Here is a 22,338-nt window from a genome sequence, read left to right on the forward strand (position 1 = left end):
CCAGGCAACTTCATGAGCAATATAATATATTCTAGCCTTTTCCTTGTTTGTATCTCAATGCTGTGTTTTTATATAGTTATCTTTCTGGTATTATAATCTTACCGGTACAGTCCCTCTGAGTAGCAGTAAAGTACCTGGATACACCGTCCCATATATAGTGATGTTAACCGCACACCACTACAGCCATTGGTTCTATTCGGTTCTTTCAGATCAGAATTGCTGACTTTCCAATGATGATGCCGGTGTCACGGCTTTCCTCTGTAATGCCGCCTATCCGCGGCTTCGCTCAGAATTGGGGAAGATCCCCCGGTTCCGGGGCTTTGAAGCAAGATTCCTCCGCCCTCTCCTGCACGCAGCACCGGTGGGCAGGGAGGATTGACCTGGAGACAAGATTCGGGGATAGTTCCGCCCAGCGCTACTAGGTATGTGCCTCTAGATCTTCTGGCGGCTTTACCTCCTTTCTCCGCAGCGTCAGGGTTGCTATAGGTCTTTGTCCAGGTTCGCGTTCCGCTGGAGGACTTCCGAGCACTAATCACTCTATGGTCTCCCCACACGCAGCACCGGTGGGTGGGGAGAGAGATACCATACACTGGAGTGTGTCGGGGGTGGGGAGTACTCTCCGGAGCTTCCTCGTTACAGGTTATCTGGCTGAGCACGTATCCTACCTGATGTGTGAAGGTAGGATGTGCTAATACGGTCTTTAGTTACCCTTGAGAGTTTTGCTCGTGCAGCCAGTTGGAGCAAACTCTGGGCAAAGCTTGGTCTTTTTTTTTTTCAGCGTAGCTGGTTTCACCCGCTGTGGAGAATTATGCCGAGATGGGAACCATAAACAGCTGCAGCTCACTCTCGATAGGACTACCAGGTGCGAGACACCACCTCAGGTAACGCTGCAGGTGAGAGCCTGCTATGTGCACAGACTCCTCCTCTTCCTCTCCAGAGCATCAAACAGAGCATGAAATTTTAAGCAACTTTCTAATTTACTCCTATTATCAAATTTTCTTCATTCTCTTGGTATCTTTATTTGAAATGCAAGAATTTAAGTTTAGATGCCGGCCCATTCTGATTGGCTGATGGAATCAGCCAATCAGAATCAAGTTCAATCCGATTGGCTGATTCAATCAGCCAATCAGATTGAGCTCGCATTCTATTGGCTGATCAGAACAGCCAATAGAATGCAAGTTCAATCTGATTGGCTGATCGGATCATCCAATCGGATTGAACTTGATTCTGATTGGCTGATTCCATCAGCCAATCAGAATTTTCCTACCTTAATTCCGAATGGCTGATAGAATCCTATCAGCCAATCGGAATTCGAGGGACGCCATCTTGGATGACGTCCCTTAAAGGAACCGTCATTCGTCGGGAAGTCGTCGGAGAAGAAGGATGGATCCGCGATGGAGGTCTTCAAGATGGAGCCGGTCCTCATCGGATGAAGATAGAAGATGCCGCTTGGAAGAAGATGGTTGCCGGTCCGGATCTACTCTTCTTCCCGGATAGGATGAAGACTTTGGACCCTCTTCTGGACTTCTTCAGCCGTCGGATGATGGATGTCTAGCCCCCTCTTGGGTTGGATGAAGATATCGGAGCCAGGACGGATCGGTGTGATACCCGGTGAGGTGAAGACAAGGTAGGAAGATCTTCAGGGGCTAAGTGTTAGGTTTATTTAAGGGGGGTTTGGGTTAGATTAGGGGTATGTGGGTGGTGGGTTGTAATGTTGGGGGGGGTATTGTATGTTTTTTTTTTTTTACAGGCAAAAGAGCTGAATTTCTTGGGGCATGCCCCGCAAAGGGCCCTGTTCAGGGCTGGTAAGGTAAAAGACCTTTGAACTTTTGTAATTTAGAATAGGGTAGGGCATTTTTTTATTTTGGGAGGCTTTGTTATTTTATTAGGGGGCTTAGAGTAGGTGTAATTAGTTTAAAATTGTTGTAATATTTTTCTAATGTTTGTAAATATTTTTTTATTTTTTGTAACTTAGTTCTTTTTTATTTTTTGTACTTTAGTTAGTTTATTTAATTGTATTTATTTGTAGATATTGTATTTAACTATTTAATAGCTATTGTACCTGGTTAAAATAAATACAAAGTTACCTGTAAAATAAATATAAATCCTAAAAGAGCTATAATATAATTATAATTTATATTGTAGCTATATTAGGATTTATTTTACAGGTAAGTATTTAGCTTTAAATAGGAATAATTTATTTAATAAGAGTTCATTAATTTTGTTAGATTTAAATTATATTTAACTTAGGGGGGTGTTAGTGTTAGGGTTAGACTTAGCTTTAGGGGTTAATACATTTATTAGAATAGCGGTGAGCTCCAGTCGGCAGATTAGGGGTTAATGTTTGAAGTTAGGTGTTGGCGATGTTAGGGAGGGCAGATTAGGGGTTAATACTATTTATTATAGGGTTAGTGAGGCGGATTAGGGGTTAATAACTTTATTATAATAGCGGTGCGGTCCGCTCGGCAGATTAGGGGTTAATAAGTGTAGGCAGGTGGAGGCGACGTTGTGGGGGGCAGATTAGGGGTTAATAAATATAATATAGGGGTCGGCGATGTTAGGGCAGCAGATTAGGGGTGCATAGGGATAATGTAAGTAGCAGCGGTTTACGGAGCGGCAGATTAGGGGTTAATAATAATATGCAGGGGTCAGCGATAGCGGGGGCGGCAGATTAGGGGTTAATAAGTGTAAGATTAGGGGTGTTTAGACTCGGGGTACATGTTAGGGTGTTAGGTGCAGACGTAGGAAGTGTTTCCCCATAGCAAACAATGGGGCTGCGTTAGGAGCTGAACGCGGCTTTTTTGCAGGTGTTAGGTTTTTTTTTCAGCTCAAACAGCCCCATTGTTTTCTATGGGGGAATCGTGCACGAGCACGTTTTTTAAGCTGGCCGCTTCCGTAAGCAACTCTGGTATCGAGAGTTGCAGTGGCGTTAAATATGCCTGTACGCTCCTTTTTTGGAGCCTAACGCAGCCATTCTGTGAACTCTCAATACCAGAGTTATTTAAAAGGTGCGGCCAGAAAAAAGCCAGCGTTAGCTACGCGGGTCGTTACCGACAAAACTCTAAATCTAGCCGTATATTAAGTACGACTTAAACCTCTGAAGCTCTAGACAGCATGAGCTGTACTGTGCTTTATGGAATTTAGACACTTGGAAATTTCATTTGCAGTTTTCTATTTTACTATATCACCTGGAGAAGTAGAAAAGGTCTATAGACATCAGTAACATTTGCTAACAAATGCTCTTTGTGTAAATTATCTTTAAAGGGACACTGAACCCAATTATTTTCTTTCGTGATTCAGATAGAGTATGACATTTTAAGCAACTTTCTAATTTACAACTATTATCAAATTTTCTTCATTCTCTTGGCATCTTTATTTGAAATGCAAGAATGTAAGTTTAGATGCCGGCCCATTTTTGGTGAACAACATGAGTTGTTCTTGCTGATTGGTGGATAAATTCAACCACCAATAAAAAAAGTGCTGTCCATAGTGCTGAACCAAAAAAAGCATGAATGCCTTCTTTTTCAAATAAAGATAGCAAGAGAACGAAGAAAAAGTGATAATAGGAGTAAATTAGAAAGTTGCTTAAAATTGCATGCTTTATCTGAATCACGAAAGAAAAAAAATTGGGTTCAGTGTCCCTTTAAACTTTTGCTACACAGACATAACATAAGTATGTACAATATGTTTGCTTGTGTACGTGGAGGGGAATGTTCAGTTTCATCATCTCCTCTGCATCCTATTCCCAAAGTCAATATCCTTTGCAATACAATGCTTTATTACTTATTGAAACCAGAAGCTAAAAAACTCAGATGTGGGATGTTTGCTGTAGAGTAATAGAAATTCCTGTAGAATCATTACACTCAGTAGATTTGATCATGCTGGCTACGTTGACTCAGGGTTAACCAAGCTTGTCAGTTTCATGAAGTAACTGATCGGTAGTGATACCTCTAGTCAGTAATACTCTCTGCGTGCCCATGTGTTATAGAAATGTTGTTACAAGATCAATGATAAAGAGGCAGCTACTCTGACAGATTATTTTTTTTACAGTTCTCTTAAAAATAATTTGATTTTTGTGTTTCTTTAACTTTTCTTTCCTTACAAAGAAAGAAGGAAAAAGATCCTTTAAAGATGCATTAGATGAATATAACTTTATAAATTCTAGAGTAGATGCTAGAATAAGTAATTAATCCTTTGTTATTTTTTTGGTAAATTCATCAAATGTCTTTAACATTAAACTTAAAATAAAAAAAACTATACCTCATTTTTCACAGTCCAATTATTTAATTGGCAAAATGTACATTTATTTATAGTCCACGTTCTTTGTATAACTGAACCTGTAGTTTTAGAGATAACAGTTTTTAGTGATGAGTGTGACGTCAATAGGTAGATCTTAAAGGTATACTAAACCCAATTTTTTTTTTCTTTCATGATTCGGGTAGAGCATGTAATTTTAAGCAACTTTCTAATTTACTCCTAGTATTAATTTTTCTTCGTTCTCTTGGTATCTTTATTTGAAAAGCAGGAATGACAGCTTAAGAGCTGGCCCATTTTAGGTTCAGCACCTGGGTAGCACTTGCTGATTGGTGGCTAAATGTAAATTATAAAGTTGCTTAAAATTGCTTGCTCTATCCGAATCATAAAAGAAGAAATTTTGGTTTAGTATCCCTTTAGCAATGTTCCCCAAAAAGCAAGAACCCAAATTCAATGCAGTCCCAACACTACAGAGAAGGACTTCTCACTTGAAAAAAAGGGTAGTTTGGACTTTCATGTGAGTGGTTAAATGTCAAATAGAGCCTCAGATGATCAATGAAAAATGGAGATCATCTAGAACACATCTAGATTTGGGTGATGGGGGATGAGTCTAGGTAGCACAGCCATAGGAGTTGTAATCATTTTTCTACTAGGTGGCATTTAGGATGCTCTGGGATCTAAAAGGCATCCTAGAAAATTAATTTAGGCACTTAAATTAGAGAAAGTTATATTTGTTTCGAATGAAGACAGACCCCTCTTTCTAATGGGTGATTGTAATTCTTAGGTGGCCATAAAGTACCACGAAAATTCAAATTGTTGGTCTACAATAAGTGATGGTTCCCAAATTTTAATGAAAAAAAAACTAAAAACAGAAGTATGTTTAAAGAGCGTTAAATGCATGAAGCTTTTATGTTAAAAAAATTGTGCTGATCCCACACTCGGTAGAAAGGCTAGAAAGTACATTCTGTAATGGTGCAAATTCACTAAGACTCCCGTTTGAATTACAGCATTTCAATAATCTAGGTTAAACATTTGCTATTTGGGCTCTCAAGGTCGCATGACATAAAAGTAATATGCTATTAAATGGATACTATTTTCTGTAATGATTTAAAATAATTGGATCTGGAAAAAAATACTATGGTATATGTGTACCCTGTTCTATGCTCCCTAAGATGCTTTGCTAAACACCTGTAATGAGCCTTTTTTTTTTTTTTTACCTTACAACAGACTGTTGTTACAGCTTATTAGCTTTTGTAGCACACACTCCATATACTAAACAGAGCATAACTACACAAGTACAAGTGTGAGTGTGCATGGAATTGTGGTGCAACCACTGATCGACTGTACTGGTGAAACAGCATTGAGAGGACAAATGAAATCAACAATGTGCAAATATACCCTGTTAAAAGGTTTTCAAATGCTTTTAGGTGTAAGTATTGGAATGCTTTTTATATACGTACAATATTACCAGTTAAATATTGCATGGAAAAGAATTGCATACAAAATAAATGTTTCAAAACAATTAAAGCTATACATTTATTATCAACATTTGCAGGTTTTGCAGGTCAGGACATACCCCCTTGAAATGTTTCAAGTATTGTTTATCTTATTTCCTTTGCTTTAGCCATTTAGGGACAGATATAAATGGGCTATTGAAGGGATCAAGCTATTACAGTGTGGAATGTTGCAGCATTAGGCTTTACAATCCACCAGAAAGTAAAAAACACAATAATTAAGAGTCAACTCAAGAAAAGAGGGAAAAACAATTAAAGAAAATGACAAGCTTGTTTACTGTTCAAAATTAGTTTACAGAAATTGTCTTAGAGAATTCAATTTTCAGATTAATGTCCCTTTAAGTTGTTTTATTCATTTTTTTTTAATAAAACAACTGTTTAAAACACCATTTACATCATTTAAAAGAATGAAGCTTGAAGATGCTAGTGTTTGCATTTGAAATCACCAATTTATTGCATACAAATATATTCCACAGACAGCTACAACAAATGTTTATAATTTGATGTAACATTAAAATGTATTTGTCAATATCAGTTATAAAATACCCCATATCAGAAGGAAACAATCAATATAAAAATATTAGTGTGTAGACATCCTTTAAGGTTATTACATATTGACAATGGAAGTACCATCAGCATAATTTAATAATCTCTTATTGACTCTGTATAAATCCAATCAATAACTAATTTGCTTTCCAATAGCTGTTTGCATGCTATGTAAAGATCTGTGGTGGCAAATTATTTATCAACAAGGACAGATTTCCAAAAATACAGGGTACAATGCCTATGGGCATAGAAACGTTAGGGGTACATGCTTCAATTACGCTGCTAGATTCACTAAAACTTTAAAATGAAATCAATGATTTCAGGAAATCTACAGATCCTAGGGGGTGGGATTTTTTATTTTGCAGTATTATTGGCTGTAATGTTCTACCAGAGATAGTTCTGTAATTATTGACACGTTAGTGACTGACAGTTAATTGCCTCTGATTATAGCATCCATTTAAACTTCCTAATTGTCTTCTTACCTGTTATTAAATGGGCACGTATTTATCTTACTATTCATTTTAAATATGCCACTCTTGTTTTACTTAGCAGTTCATTTGCTATTCAATTATTTGCACACATTATTATGGAGTAAAGATATATTTGCAAACAATTTATTATACTCCAGCAGGTAAAATTAACCATTGGGAACAAATGGAAGTAAATAATCCATGAACAAAATGTTGGTACGGCATTCATTTACCAAACAAATGCAGAATATGGCTGCAGACAGCAGCATTCATTTAATTTTGGTGCTGGATATATCAGTTTGAAAGAGCAACACACAGAGATCTGTGCAAATCAAGATATTTGTATGTTGCACTTTTATACTGATACTGTATATCTGACAATGAAAGGAAACAAATATGGTTGCCAGCAACCATATTTGGCATTCATTTAGCAAACCACTGCCAAATACCGAAATTTTGCCCATGCATAGAAATTTTTTTAAAAGTACAATGTCCCTTTAAGTGACTATATGAAAAGACTGTAAACAGCACATTTGGGTAGTAGATTTGGGTGCACCATGAAAACACATCATATGGACATAAATAAGTCACTTTTTGTCAGTATTCACATTAAAAATGAAAACTATAAGTTTTGTGCTTATTAGGATAATCATGACTATACTTACAGTGGTTGAAAGTAATTAGTTTTGACAAGTTTCTCTTTTTTAATGATTAAAATTTAAGTCAATTTTAGGGAAATATAGATTAATTACCTTACCAATTGTATATAGTGATTGACATGTCAAAAATAGCTAGATTGTCTGGGAAGCCATATTGTTTTTGAACTATATTCACACAGCTTTGCTAACTGTCAGGATTTTTAACAGTAGGCTCAATTATCCAGGAAAAGAAAGGCAATTGCTCCTGGCATTGACTTCACACAAAGACAAGCATTATTGATCTATAAGACTGTTTGGAAAATTAGTATTTGACTCCTGAATTTTGTTCCAGGGTTTATATTAAAGGGACATCATACACTAAATGAACGCAAGATACAATGATAAATGCAAAGCTAAGATTTACCTGAGAATAATATGCAGATGTATTTTTAAAATATATTTTTTCACTATGGTAATGATTTCAATGCATTTTGGTGATGTTGGCATTTTCAAGTTAGCTGTTTAAAGACAGAAGTAGCTACATTGAATATAATAAAAGTTGTTGCTGCAAGTTGTTGTTGTTTTTAGAAATTTCAGGAATGCGTGTTTTGAATTTAAATGGACAGTTTACTTAATTTTTTTCTCCCCTTTAATTTGTTCCCAATGATCCACTTAACCTGCTGGAGTGTATTAAATTGTTTACAAGTAGCTCCTTTACCCTTATATTGGCATTTGAAATAGCTGATTTAGCATGTGGTATCCCCACCTATTCTGAAAGTTTGTGGCCGCAGGTCCAAGCTATAGATAAGCTTTGTAAACACAGCCAGCAGAAGAAATTACACTCCCAGTGGGATATAGCAGAGATAAGGTAATAAAATGTTGATTTTCCATTGTTCTCTCCAAGTACTGGTGATTGTTTTAAGGACAGATATAAGATAAAGAAGCAGGTATATGTACACAATGTGATACAGTAATGAGATCTGATTATACCTACAAGCTCAACCCATTTTATTAGGTTGTGGCTTCAAAACACAAAATCAGAGCTTTAATATACACAAAAAAACCTTAAAAAGCTCATTTTCATACATTTTTTACTCTGCAGTTGGTAAAAAAAGCAATTGTAAACACATTAAGGGGAAAACTTTTTTTCAGTATACTGTCCCTTTAAGCAAATGTCTTTTAAAAAAAACAAAAAAAACACAAGTGTTAATAATCTGAAACACAAAGTAACAGTGATATAACCATAAAATACTTATATTTGCTATGCTTTTCTATAATCTTCACTTTATAAATCGCATCCATCATATACTGTATGTGTAATTCCCAAGCAGACTTCCTCAATAGCAAAATAGAGAGATAGCTCACATAGGTTCTGAAGATACAAAGCTCTCCACTCAGATGAGATAATATAAAATGTTCCTCCAGAACTGTGAAATCCCTCACAAGATTCTAAAAAGGCATATTTTGCTATATTTTTCTAAGGGGCGTTACCTGAATTTTTGTATACACTGCATGACATGAGAGTTCTGCTTCATTATCATTTTTTGAATTGTATTTTTTATTACTTTAATCTTCAGATTATGGGGTCCATTTATTATTGTGCGGACGGACATGATCCGCTATAGCGAACCATGTCCGCCGCACATCGATAAATGCCGACAGCATAAGCGATGTCTGTCCGCCGTCTCAGAGCAGACGGACAGGTTATGGAGCAGCGGTCTTTAGACAGCTGCTTCATAACTTGTGTTTCTGGTGAGCCTGAAGGCTCGCCAGAAACACGGGGCATCAAGCTCCATTCAGAGCTTGATAAATAGAGCCCTATGTCCTTTAAGTTTTATTACATTTAAGCTATATATATATATATATATATATATATATATATATACACACCTACAGTATATTTGTGTGTGTGTATCTTATACAAATTACATTGTACATCTTTAAAATAAAAATGGCAGCTTCAGTTTCCCAGAGAGCTTCATTACTCTCTATGATCAAAGATTCTCTAGTTTAAAGAGAAATTTTAGTGCAGACATGACAGGGGCTGAACTCCCTGAATTCTATAAGAAAAAGTGCAGAACATGGAAATCCCAGAGAGATTACAGATGGATTTTATAAAAAGTTATGAGGATCTCTGAATTTCGAAGGGGAGAGTTAAGTTAACAGGAGAGCACCTGGGATGGATATAAAGTCTGTTTGCAGCAAATACAAATGAAAGTGAAATATTTTCACTACAATATAACTTGCGTTTGCCTCTAGTTTAGTATATATTATTTTTCTATCTGTTAAATGTGTATTGTAACCTTTAAGCATACTTCACCTGCATACAGCTAGGAAGTTACATCACTGATGCCAGCTTGTTTAAAATGCTTACAAAATATATATAGATATAAAATACAAAATAGAAATACAAAGCTTAAAGGAACAGTCTAGTCAAACTTAAACTTTCATGATTTAGATTTAACATGCAATTTTAAGCAACTTTCTAATTTACTCCTATTATCAATTTTTCTTTGTTCTCTTACTATGTTTAATTGAATGTAAGTTTAGGAGTCGGCCCATTTTTGGTTCAGCACCTGGGTACCTGGGTAGCGCTTGCTGTTTGGCAACTACATTTAGACACCAATCAGAAAATGCTACCCAGGTGCTGAACCAAAAGGTAGAGTAAAGTAATATAAAATATAAAACAAAAAATGTAAATGTAACAACACTCTTATGTCATGCAATACTAGGGCACTGTGCTTGTCCCTCCTTCACATAAAGAAAAGCAGGGAATGCTCCTTAGAGTAGTATAGCAAAATTTGCCTGTATAGATTCTTCTGAGAGATCTTGCAGGGCTGGAGAATCATTATAGATCATCTCATTTAAGTGAAGAGATTTATGGGAGGCATCTCTCTGGGACTTCCAGGTTCCAACATTGTATCTTACAACCTTCAGTGAATTCAAAAGCTTGTTTCCTATTGCAAACTTTTACATAGCACAGAGTTCTATTTTTTTCTATGGGCAACATCTCACTACTCGCAGGGACATCCCAATTTCTTTGATAATTGCATCCAATGTGAGCTTTCTCTCTGTTTGTCTTTTAAGGAAGTCTGCTTAGAAATTACATCCAAAAACAGAGAGCAAAGTGTATAATAGTCCACAAACTAAGCTGCTACACCTGGAATGACACTATACTCCTCAAAGGATAGTGTGGGTAATTCAGAATAGAAACAGAAGGTGACAGTAAAAGACTGGTGGAGTTCAAATTATTGTACCAATTTTGACAAAATATGGATGATTGGGTATACTAAAAGAATGGGTCCAATGGATGTAGAAAACTAAAAAATTAAAAAATAGATAGTGGACAGTATGTCTTAAAAATTAAATATATTTATTCAAAATGAAAGAACATAAGGAAATTGATATCTATAAAGATCTCTAAATATTAGACACCGGTGTCAATTTAAAACTTCTAACAATTGTTTATATCTAAAAAGAGTACAGGTACTTAAAGATAGTTCATAAAAAAGCAATTCTTATAAATTAGAACTTACTAAAAAATATAATAAGCCTGAGAAGCGCATTGGTTTCACAAAAACTTGATGTATGGTTTAAAAATTAGGGTTTAAAAATTATCAATAGTGTGCTAGTAAAACAATGATTAGAAAGTTCATTGGCAGATTCGTTATCCAAGGGAACAAAAAGAATTGGTTCTTGAGTGTTATACCATGAATTATAAATAAGGCATAAGTCTTTGATGGACACAAATTATATTGTATCGATTCCCAAAGAAAGTATCAAACTTGGAATCCTATGAACGTGACAATTTAGTAACAGTAGTAGTAGAATTGCTTGTTATATATGTATCACGAGATGTCTTAATATCCAAATGTGTTGTTTGAGTAGTCTCTTTTCTTAGACTGTGATATGGTGACAGTTTTAGTTAGTAATTTAGCTCACCTTCAGATGTAGTCTTTGGGATTAGCTCCACAACGGCTAACCCCTCTGCATAAATGATCATGGGATTCCGTTCTGCTTTATCACTTGTTTGAATTTTCAAGGTAAGAGGATTTCTGTGGTAGATTGTTTTCCCAAGTTTGTATGTCAAGCTTCTACTTAGGCGTTATTTACCGGTCTTATTCGTTTCTCAAAGAGCTGGTAGTGTGTGCACACATTCAATTCACAAACTTCACTTCACAAACGGTCCAGTCAGGTGATCTACGCGTTTCGTCGGGATGCCTTTGTCAAGATACCTGACGTGATTCAAATCCTTCCTTTATGTACATTTTACTGATTAACCCTTTCTTGCGTTTTTGATCAGTTCTTTGTTTCTAATTTGTTTTTCACTTTCTTGTATAATTTGTGTCTCCTTTTTGTGTAGTTATGCCAATCATTTTGTTTGCTTTGCTTGATATTTAAAGTCTTTTTCTTCATTTTAGGACTTTGATGTTAATTTTATAAAGACATGGTTAAAGTACGGCAGTTATATTTTATTTATGTTCACATTATTCAATCTAATTTGTATTAATTGTATAACTTTTTATTTATTCAGGTAATAAAGGCTTCTATTACACACTTTCAATTTATAAATGTTTTGAAAATAGATACCTATTCCAATTTCATAGTTATAACAGTCATCATATACTTTATGGATTTAATATCATACTTATGAAATTTGTACAAACAAGAATGTTATTTTTTATATCAAATTCTATTATCTTAATGAATTAATATATTGTGCTTACTTTTTATACTGCATTTGGTTGGGAATTATTGGGTCCAAGGGATGTTCTATGATATTACAATAAATTTCTTAGGATTACAGAATTTGGTTTAGATCGTGTTCTGAGTTCAGACCATGGGGGTATAATGTTTTAAAGCTATAAATTAATTCAGCTTCTGCTTTTAGCAGTCTTTTTTTATGTTACCCCCTCTAGGGTCATTATAAATGTTCTTAATACCCCAGTATTTCAGTGCTTTTGTGTCTTTATAGTGATGTTCTTTAAAATGTTTGTAGAGAGCAGTGTTATCTGTGCCATGTTCAATACATAGCAAATGTTCTCTAATTCTAGTTTTAAATAGTCTACTCGTTTGTCCTAAATACTGTAAATTACATTTGCATTAAATTAAATAAATAACATTTTTATCTGAAAAACCTGATAATGTTATTAATATCATAAGTTTTTCCAGTGTTTGTTGATATTACTTGTTGTTTTTTGTTCTGCAATTGCATGATTTACAGTCAGTGCAGGGAAAGAAACCTTTCAACCTCCTGCCATCCAAATCTTGCTCAACCATTGTATCTTTGTTTCTTTTTTTAAATTCTCTGGGTGCCAGTATACTTTTTAAGTTTTTTGCTTTCCTGAAGATTATTTCAGGTCTTTTGTTAATCCTTTGGCCTAGTACTGGATTTTCTCTTATCAGATGCCAGTGTTTGGAAATAATATGTCTAATGGATGGGTGTTGTGTACTGTAATTTGTTATAAAGGGGACATTAATCGTGTCATTATCGCTATATAATTATATCTATATATATATATATATATATATCTATCTTGCTTTTATTTTTGTTTTCAGTCAATAGTTCTTTTCTATCTAACTCTCTTACTAACTTTCTGGAGTCTTGTATCATTTTTTCATTGTAGCCTTTTTCTGCAAATCCGTTTAATAATTTTTCATACTGTATATCATAATCCTCAACTTTTGAACAATTTATTTTTACCCTTAAAAACTGTCCTTTTGGAATATTATTCTTCCACCTCTTATAGTGGCAGCTTTGGTTATGGACAAAATTGTTAGAGTCCACCTTTTTGAAGTGTGTTTTGGTGGAGATGACATTGTTGTCTATCATAACTTCTATATCTAGAAAGTTTATTCTTGTGGTATTATATTCATGGGTGAAAGATAGGCCCAGTGTATTTGTATTTAAATCCTCTATAAACATGTCTAATAATTCAAGGTCACCCTTCCAGATTATGAACATATCATCTATGAAGCTTCTATAGAGCACGAGATTTGTAGCCCAGGGTGATTTCTTTAGAATTTCTGCTTCAAAATAGCCCATAAAGAGGTTGGCATAACTGGGTGCAAATCTCGTGCCCATAGCTGTTCCTTTAACTTGTAAATAAAACTTATTGTTGAATGTGAAAGAATTATTAGTTAGAATGAATTCTATACTATCTAGAAGGAATCTTTTTTGTGTGTTGGACATTATATCATCCATTTTGAGATGGTATTCAATAGCTTTCAATCCTGATACGTGATTAATATTTGTATAAAGTGAGCATACATCACAAGTCACTAGACAGAAATTATCTTGCCATTCTATGTTACTGAGGATGTTTAAAAAGTGTGCAGTGTCTTTCAGGTAAGCAGGAAGATTGACTACATATTTTTGTAAATAGTAGTCAACATACTGAGATAGGTTTTGGGTTAAAGATTCGATGCCCGAGATGATTGGTCTCCCTGGTGGGAGTTTTGCATCTTTGCGAATTTTCGGCAGAAAATAGAATATTTGAGTTCTTGGGTCCTTCATTTTTAGGAATTTGTATTCAGATTTGTTTATTATACCCACTTCGTTAGCATCATCTAAGAGTTTAGACAGCTTAATTTGTTGTTTTTTTATAGGGTTCGTTTTTAGAATTATATAGGTGGTTTGATCTTCTAATAATCTGTTTGCTTCATGTATATAATTATCTGTATCCATGATAGCTATCCCCCCACCCTTGTCCGCTTGTTTAATGGTAATAGTGTCATCTGATTAAAGGTTTTTTAAAATTGTATTCTCCTCTTTAGTCTGGTTCCAATTAATTTTACCTGACATATCACATTTGTCTAGATCTTCTTTGATCAATTTCTCAAAAGTGGAAATAAAAGGACCCTTTTCTTGTGTTGGGTAAAAAGTTGATTTGGATTTTAGTTCTGAATGGATGAATTCATTATTTTTACTTATATTGCCATCTATTGGATTTTTTATAAATTACTTTTTAAATGGTTAATTTTCTTATGAATTGATTAATATTTATTAAAGTTTCGAATTTATTCATTTTGCAAGAAGGAGCGAAATTTAGACCTTTGTTTAAAATTAATTTTTCCTTTTCATTTAAATCCCTTTTACTTATATTAACAATTCCATCTATTTTGATTATGTTTACCTCGTCTTTGTTCTGGCTCTTTTTGGTTCCTCCTCCTCTAGTCCCTCTGCTGTTTTTTTTCTTTTTGGGGTCTTGTACCAACCCCTTTCTTCCTGAAGTAATTCCTCTCTGGGTCTGCTTTTTTGGGGGGAACGTTGTCCTAAAAAATTATCCCTAGCGGTGTGGATGGGTAGAGGTTCATTGTGTTCTGTTTCTCTAAGTGGTTCAAATCTGTTCCTGAGTGGAACTTCCCACTCTCTGTTTGTTTCAAATCTCTCTCTAAGTGGTTTTCTCCATTCTCTATTACTGTTATATCCCCTATGTGTATAATTATCAGATGTATTATGATAATTATGTACCCTCCAATTTCAATTCTCATAATTAGTATTTCTATTGTAGTCTCTATGATGTTGTCTATCATATATCTTATTGTAATTATTATGGGTTCCAGAATATTCATATTGGTTATGTTGTCTATATCCAGTTTTATACTCTTCTCTCCTATCTGATCGTATTTTGTTATTGGTTCTCCTATTATAATAATTCAATGTGTTCTGGTCTGCATTGTATGTCTCATAATTTTCGCTTCTGTGGTTATCTTCTAATATATTTATCCTCTGTCTATCAGTTCTATGTTTAGGATAATTATCATTATACTTATTCTCATTCCTGCTAGTTTTCTTATCTCTTCCAAATATATGATTTATTGGTTTTCTAGTCAGAGTATTTGTATTACTAGTTGTCGGCTTGGAAATTACACATATATAGTGGACATGATATATACACAGCTGTGAAGATTATAGAGAAGAATATCAAATATAAAACATATAGAAAAACAAGGGCACCAAAATAGCCAATTACAGTCTGTAAAATGGAATTATAATATTAACGTGATGTGGGTACTCACAAACAAAATGTACTTTAAAGTGCTAGTTGCACTGGCTGGAACCTCCCAATCATCCAGCAGACTAATAAACCCAGGCAAACCGGATATTCCTTATCCACTGGGGTGATGGGCAAAATCGTGCAAAAATGGTTCAGCAAGATGTGGCAAGTAAAAACTTTTATTAAAATAATATAAAAACAGGTGACGCGTTTCTCAGCCTACAGTGAGCTGTTTCATGAGGCCAAAGTGTCAGGCCTCTACATTTTTTTGTATTTATTGTTTTTATTTTGGGCGCCCCATAGTTTGTATTTTTCTCTATATTGAATATGAGTATATTTTGGTTATATCACTATTACATGGTGTTTCAGATTATTACCTTGTTATTTTTCCCTTGTTTATTTTTGTGTAACAATCACAATATTTTGGTATCTAGATTTTGTTATAATTGCCTTTTAATTATTGTATTTATTGTAGCTTTTTACCTAATGTCATAGTGCTACGTAATATGTTGACACATTATAAATAGTTATTATTAATAATAATTACTATTATAATAATAATAAAGTCAGTTCAATAAAGAGGATTTTCCAGTTTTAAATAGGGTACTATTTTAAAAGACCATTATATACTGTATATTTTCATAAGCAACAAAAGCATAATAAAAACACAATACAATAGAACTTACTCTGAATTTCAAATGAGTAATATATTTTTTTCTGACAAATTACATAGTTAGTTCAATTTTCCTTCCCCTGCATCATTTGACAGTTATCAGCCAATCACAAAATGCCTATATGTATACACTGTGAATTCTCGCACATGTTTTTACGTTAATGTCCCTTTAAGAGATGATGAAAGTGTTTTTGCAAATATATTTTTAAGGCTCTGTGCATTCTTGACATTAGGAATTTAGAGTGCAGAGAGTAAATTATCTTATGCACATCTGTGTTTAGAGATACTAAAGCAGGCCTATTGCTGACCACAAGTGACATCTTTACAATGGGTTAAAATAAAAAGAAAAGTGTTAAATGATTTAATCTGTACCTAAGTGGAACTTCACCCTTAGACTGTACATTGCATTGTGATACCGAGGGCGTCTGCAGACAGCAGATTAAACTGCATGCCATGATAAACTCTGTACCTTGTGCTTATGATTGATTGGATGAAATAAATCTATCAGCTTCCTGAAAAGGCAGCCGGGTTTCAAAATGAATCCTAGACATATCTGAGCAGAGAAGCCAACATTTAAAACAACTCAACTGGCCTCAGATAATGTAAAAGGAAAAAAAGGTTTCATGTTGCAGAGCTATACAATTTTCTCTCAGCGTAAAAGATAAAAAAAGAAGAAAAAAAAATTGCAGTTATATTTTAGTCACCTCGGCCAATGCTGTATCCTCCCTGAGACAAATACTAATCTCTGTATTGCACACCCACGCAGGAGACACTGGCAGATTATTACAAGATTTGAACCAGCTATCTGGAGATGTTAATCAGAATGTTCTTTTGTTATAGTTTATCCCATTTCCTTATATAGAAACATGTTATTGTGATAGAAACATTTCCTCTACCTTTTACTAAATACAAAAAAAAGCATGTTATGTCTTAGGCAAATAAAAAGCATTTGAAAACAATATTTTGATAGAATATGAAAGAGGAAATATGTTTTACCAACCTCTCCAGGCTCTTATTTTATTCTAAGGTATTTACTAAAGAGTGGATAGGAAAGGAAGCTTTAGTGAATAGGCTAAATTGGATTATATCTAGGAAAGCTTTAGAGGAAATCCTTTTATATTTTACAATACAAAAGCATTCTGGGAAGTCATCCAGCCCCATTTATTTGAATGATGCATATTTATTACTTTTTAATTATTATTCATTTATCTGGGGGGGGGAAATCATATAACAATCTTGTAATATTTTTACTGATTCTGTTCTCCAAATAAAGAAACAAAAATCTTCGGGCGAATATCCAAAGTGACTGTCACTATGGGGCCGATTTAAGAAGCAGCGTATGCTACTGTTTCCACGTGAGCCTTCAGGCTCACCGGAAGCTTAAGTTAAGAAGCAGCGGTCTCAAGACCGCTGCTCCTTAAAGGGACAGTTCACCCCAAAATGTTCTCCCCTTTAAATTGTTCCCAATGGGCTCCATGTACGAAGCAGTGAAAGCTGCTCCGGAGCCTTTGCGGGGCAGGTTCGCGTATGCGAGCCTGCTTCCCGCAATGTAAGAAGCAGCGGCCATTAGACCGCTGCTTCCTACACCCTACGCCACCTTTTAGGTGGAGAAGCAAAATCACAGAGAGCACTCTCGCTCTCGGTGATTGACAGCCCCTTCAGTCGCGTGAGTGTGTAATGATACATACGGGCAAGCGGATCAATAGATCCGCTGCCCGTGTGTAGAGAAGGCGGGCAGACAGCTTCGCGAGTTAAGAAGCTGTCCGCCCGCCATTTAGTACATGGTGCCCATAGATTCATTTTATCTGCTGGAGTGTATTAAATTGTTTACAAGTAGCTCCATTACCCCTAATTTGGCATTTGAAATAGCTAATTTAGCTTGTGGTTTCCCAACCTATACTGAAAGTTTCTATACCGGAGTCTATGAATAGCCTAAGTAAACACAGCCAGCAGAAGAGACTACATTCTCAGTGGGGGGCATGATAGTTAAGTAATAAAATGATATCTTTCCATTGTTCTCTCTAAGTATTGAGCTTTGGTTTTCTAGACAAATTTAAGATAAGAAGCAAGTGTATGTACACAAAGTGATAACATAATGAGATATTACCTGAAGTGCAACCCATTGTAATAGGCTGTGGTTTAAAAGCACAAAACCAGCTACTTCATATACACAAATAAACCTAAAAATGCAATTGGTCATACATTTTATACTCTGCAGCTGGTATTTCAAGTCATTGACAATACATTCATATAAAAACAATTTTACAGTGTACTGTCCCTTTAACACGTCCGCCACCTCTGAGACGATGGACAGCAATCGTAATTGATACTCCCTGCTAGCGGCCGATTAGCCGCGAATGTGCAGGGGGCGGCATTTCTTACGAAATGCTTGTGCAATGATAATTGTCGACAGCATATGCTGTCGGCATTTATCGATGTGGGGCGAACATGATCCACTATAGCCGTTCATGTCCGCCTGCACATTAATAAATCGGCCCCTTTATGTGTGTTTGTGTATAAATGTATGTATGTTATAGTTAAATAATGTAAACTTTTTTTGTAACACATCTACATTTAAAAAATAAAATAAAAAAATCTTAATGTTTCAATTAGAGAGAGAGATGACGTTTTTGAAATTTTACTTCTAAAAGGATTTAAACAAACAGATCACTAAATTCACACATGACATATTTTTTTACGTGGTCTTGAAAATTTCAATTTACACAATAAAGTGTTATGTTTTAAAATCTGGTTTGAATCCAAATTTAAAATAAATATGTGCTTGTATAAGAAAAAAGTTTGTAACTTCACTGGCAAAAAATGTGATTAAAAAGTTACCATATTTCAAATGTCCTTCAGCAACAAATGCAGTACATTTCTTTGACAGACCTGTAGTTTGAATATTGTATTGTAGTTTATATCTGATAGGTAAGTTGTTTAAAATGAATTGTTTAAATTGAACACATTTTAATAATATTGTGATAAAAGAAAGGCTAATGGCTATAAAATGAAGAGAATAATTAAAGGGACAGTATAGGCCAAAATAAACGTTCATGATTCAGATAGAGCATGTAATTTTAAACAATTTTTCAATTTACTTTTATCACCAATTTTGCTTTGTTCTCTTGGTATTCTTAGTTGAAAGCTTAACCTAGGAGGTTCATATGCTAATTTCTTAGACCTTGAAGCCCACCTCTTTCAGATTGCATTTTAACATTTTTCACCACTAGAGGGTGTTAGTTCACGTATTTCATATAGATAACACTGTGCTTGTGCACAAGAAGTTATCTGGGAGCAGGCACTGATTGGCTAAACTGCAAGTCTGTCAAAAAAACTGAAAAAAGGGGCAGTTTGCAGAGGCTGCCTTAGATACAAGATAATCACAGAGGTTAAAAGTATATTATTATAACTGTGTTAGTTATGCAAAACTGGGAAATGGGTAATAAAGGGATTATCTATCTTTTAAAACAATAAAAATTCTGGTGTAGACTGTCCCTTTAATACAACAGGGGTTGGGTGCATTCAGAGGATGTGTAAGGAACAAATGTGAATGCTAACCACCTACTGCCATATTGTTATTGTAGCTAGCATGTGCATGTTATCATATATTAATCTGGTGCTCATTATTCATGTCCTCTTCAAAGTAATATTTTGATATTTTCCTATTCATTTGTACTCCAGGTATTTTTTTATTACTTTTATAACAAATCATTGATCATTGGATTTATAATTACAATGTATGATGTGTGAAATAAATGGGGAGGGATTCTGAATCAGCTGAATTATCAGTGCCTAGGACAGCAAAAAAAAAAAAAAAAATATGTATTAAACAAATAACAAACGACTGGTTCCTTTAATCTGTAACACATGTCAATTCTTGTAGGATAAGGATGATTAAAATATATCACTTTACTGTAACAGACTAAAGAAAACGAAACACTTAAGAACAATTGTAAAATATATTTTACAGTTATTTGTTTAACTAAAATATGTTTTATGTTCGTATTATCAAAACCATTCAAAGGAAATGCGTGGGTTTATGCATTTGTTCAAAAGCAAACATTATGAATTTAACCCCTTAGCGATCATCTGTGCATTTATATGCATCATATATAGATTATCCTTTAAGACCATATTAATGAGCGTATATGTCTACATCTATATAGCTCCTAAGCCAGACTTGGGGCTGTAACATGCAAATTGATAGATATAAAGATAGATAGAGATAGATAATATAAAGACTGAGAAAGAGACAATGGCGCCCATTTAACAAGCTCCGTAGTGAGCTTGTGGGCCCGTGTTTCTGGCGAATCTTCAGACTCGCCCGAAACAGCAGTTATGAAGCAGCGGTCACAAAGACCGCTGCTCCGTAACCTGTCCACCTGCTCTGAGCAGGCAGACAGACATCGCCAGAAATCAACCCGATCGAGTATGATCGGGTTGATTGACACCTCCCTGCTGGCGGCCCATTGGCCGCGAGTCTGCAGGGGGCGGCGTTGCACCAGCCGCTCTTGTGAGCTGCTGGTGCAATGCTGAATACGGAGAGCGTATTGCTCTCCGCATTCAGCGAGGTCTGGCGGACCTGATCCGCACTGTCAGGTCCGGCAGACTTTGTTAAATAGAGGCCAAGAACTCTAAAATGTTTATCAGCATGTGAATTTATTTTGATGTGATTTATAAGTGTATGTGTACATTATTAATTATACACTTATTTAGCATATTTTATTTTATTTGTATAATAGCAATTTTTTTTAGAAATATTAGAAATATTTAAATAGTCATATATCCTATATTATAAAAGGCCAAGTGTTTGTCTGAAGCCGTCATGCGCAGTAGATACAAACACTTGGCCTTAGAAAGCGTACAGCTGATCGCACGCGCACCCACCCGACCTCGCATGCGCACCTCTGCAAATGAAACTGTGAAAAAGCAGAGAGAGAGACTGCACAATATGGCCCGTGTGAACGGGCTTTAGGACTAGTAGAAATATAAATGACTGCATTGTATAAATTTTAACATTTTTATCCTAAAATTTATATGTTTGGGAGTGTAGAAAATATATAAAAATGGAAATTTTGGTTTTATCAAAGGACGTTTCTAAATAATTATTCGCTCTTTAAAGGGATATAAAACCAAAAAAAAAATAATATTTCATTATTCAGATAGAGCATACAATTTTAAACACATTTTCCATTTTACTTCTATTATCAAATTTTCTTTGTTTTCTTGTTATCCTTTGCTGAAAAGCAGGAATGTAAGCTCCGGAGTGTGCACGTGTCTGCTGGACCATATGGCAGCAGTTTTGCAACAATGTTATACATTAGCAAGACCCCTAGATGGAAGCACCATTTCCTGTCATGTAGTGCTTTAGGCATGTGCACGCTATCTACCTAGGTATCTCTTCAACAAAGAATAACATGAGAACACAGCACATTTTATAATAGAAGTAAATTAGAAACTATTTTTAATTGTTACTGAAGTCTTTATCTGAATAATGAAAGAAAAATGTTCAGTTTCATGTCCCATTAAGGTACAAATTACCCTGAGTCCTTTAGGTTTTACTGTTTTTCAGTTTGTGTTCTCATTGGATCATCTCAGCAACATCTAATAGAAACCAATTCCACATATCTATTCCACTTTTCTATATCATTATAATAGAGATTGTCAAACATTGTCTACTAAAAGGAAAATTGCTAACACAAAGTCAAGGAAGTATCTACTAGGCCATATTAAATGCTTAGCTTTCAGACTTTTTATCAGTGTGTTATTTACATTTTTATAAAAAAACACAAACGTCTGTTTCTAACAATAGCAAATTTCCATTTACTAAACAATTTGACCTACCACCTCTAATTGAAAGATATTTAATTAATTAGTTTGATATTTTTTAAAGATGTACTTTTAGTAACTCGCATGACAATAGCTAGGTTGATAGTAGAGAAATAGTGATAATTTATTCTACACTTTTTGTTTACAATAACTATAACAACTATAATACAGGCTAATTTTTAATGACGGGTAAAATATGAGAATACAATGTTCATAATACTCATTTTCCTATAATGATAATTAAAGATGCGTTCCTTAAATTCTTACTAGTTAACAGCTTACAGCATGCACGCCAGTGCTCATTTGCAGCCTAGCAACAGACTCCCTAATTTCTAAGTTTTTTTTAAAACTTAATAAAGATTGGAGGTGCAGCTGTACCGACTGTGTCTTGGCCGCTAACAGCTACATCCTCCT

Source organism: Bombina bombina, chromosome 3, assembly GCF_027579735.1.
Source record: "Bombina bombina isolate aBomBom1 chromosome 3, aBomBom1.pri, whole genome shotgun sequence".
Lineage (NCBI taxonomy): Eukaryota > Metazoa > Chordata > Amphibia > Anura > Bombinatoridae > Bombina > Bombina bombina.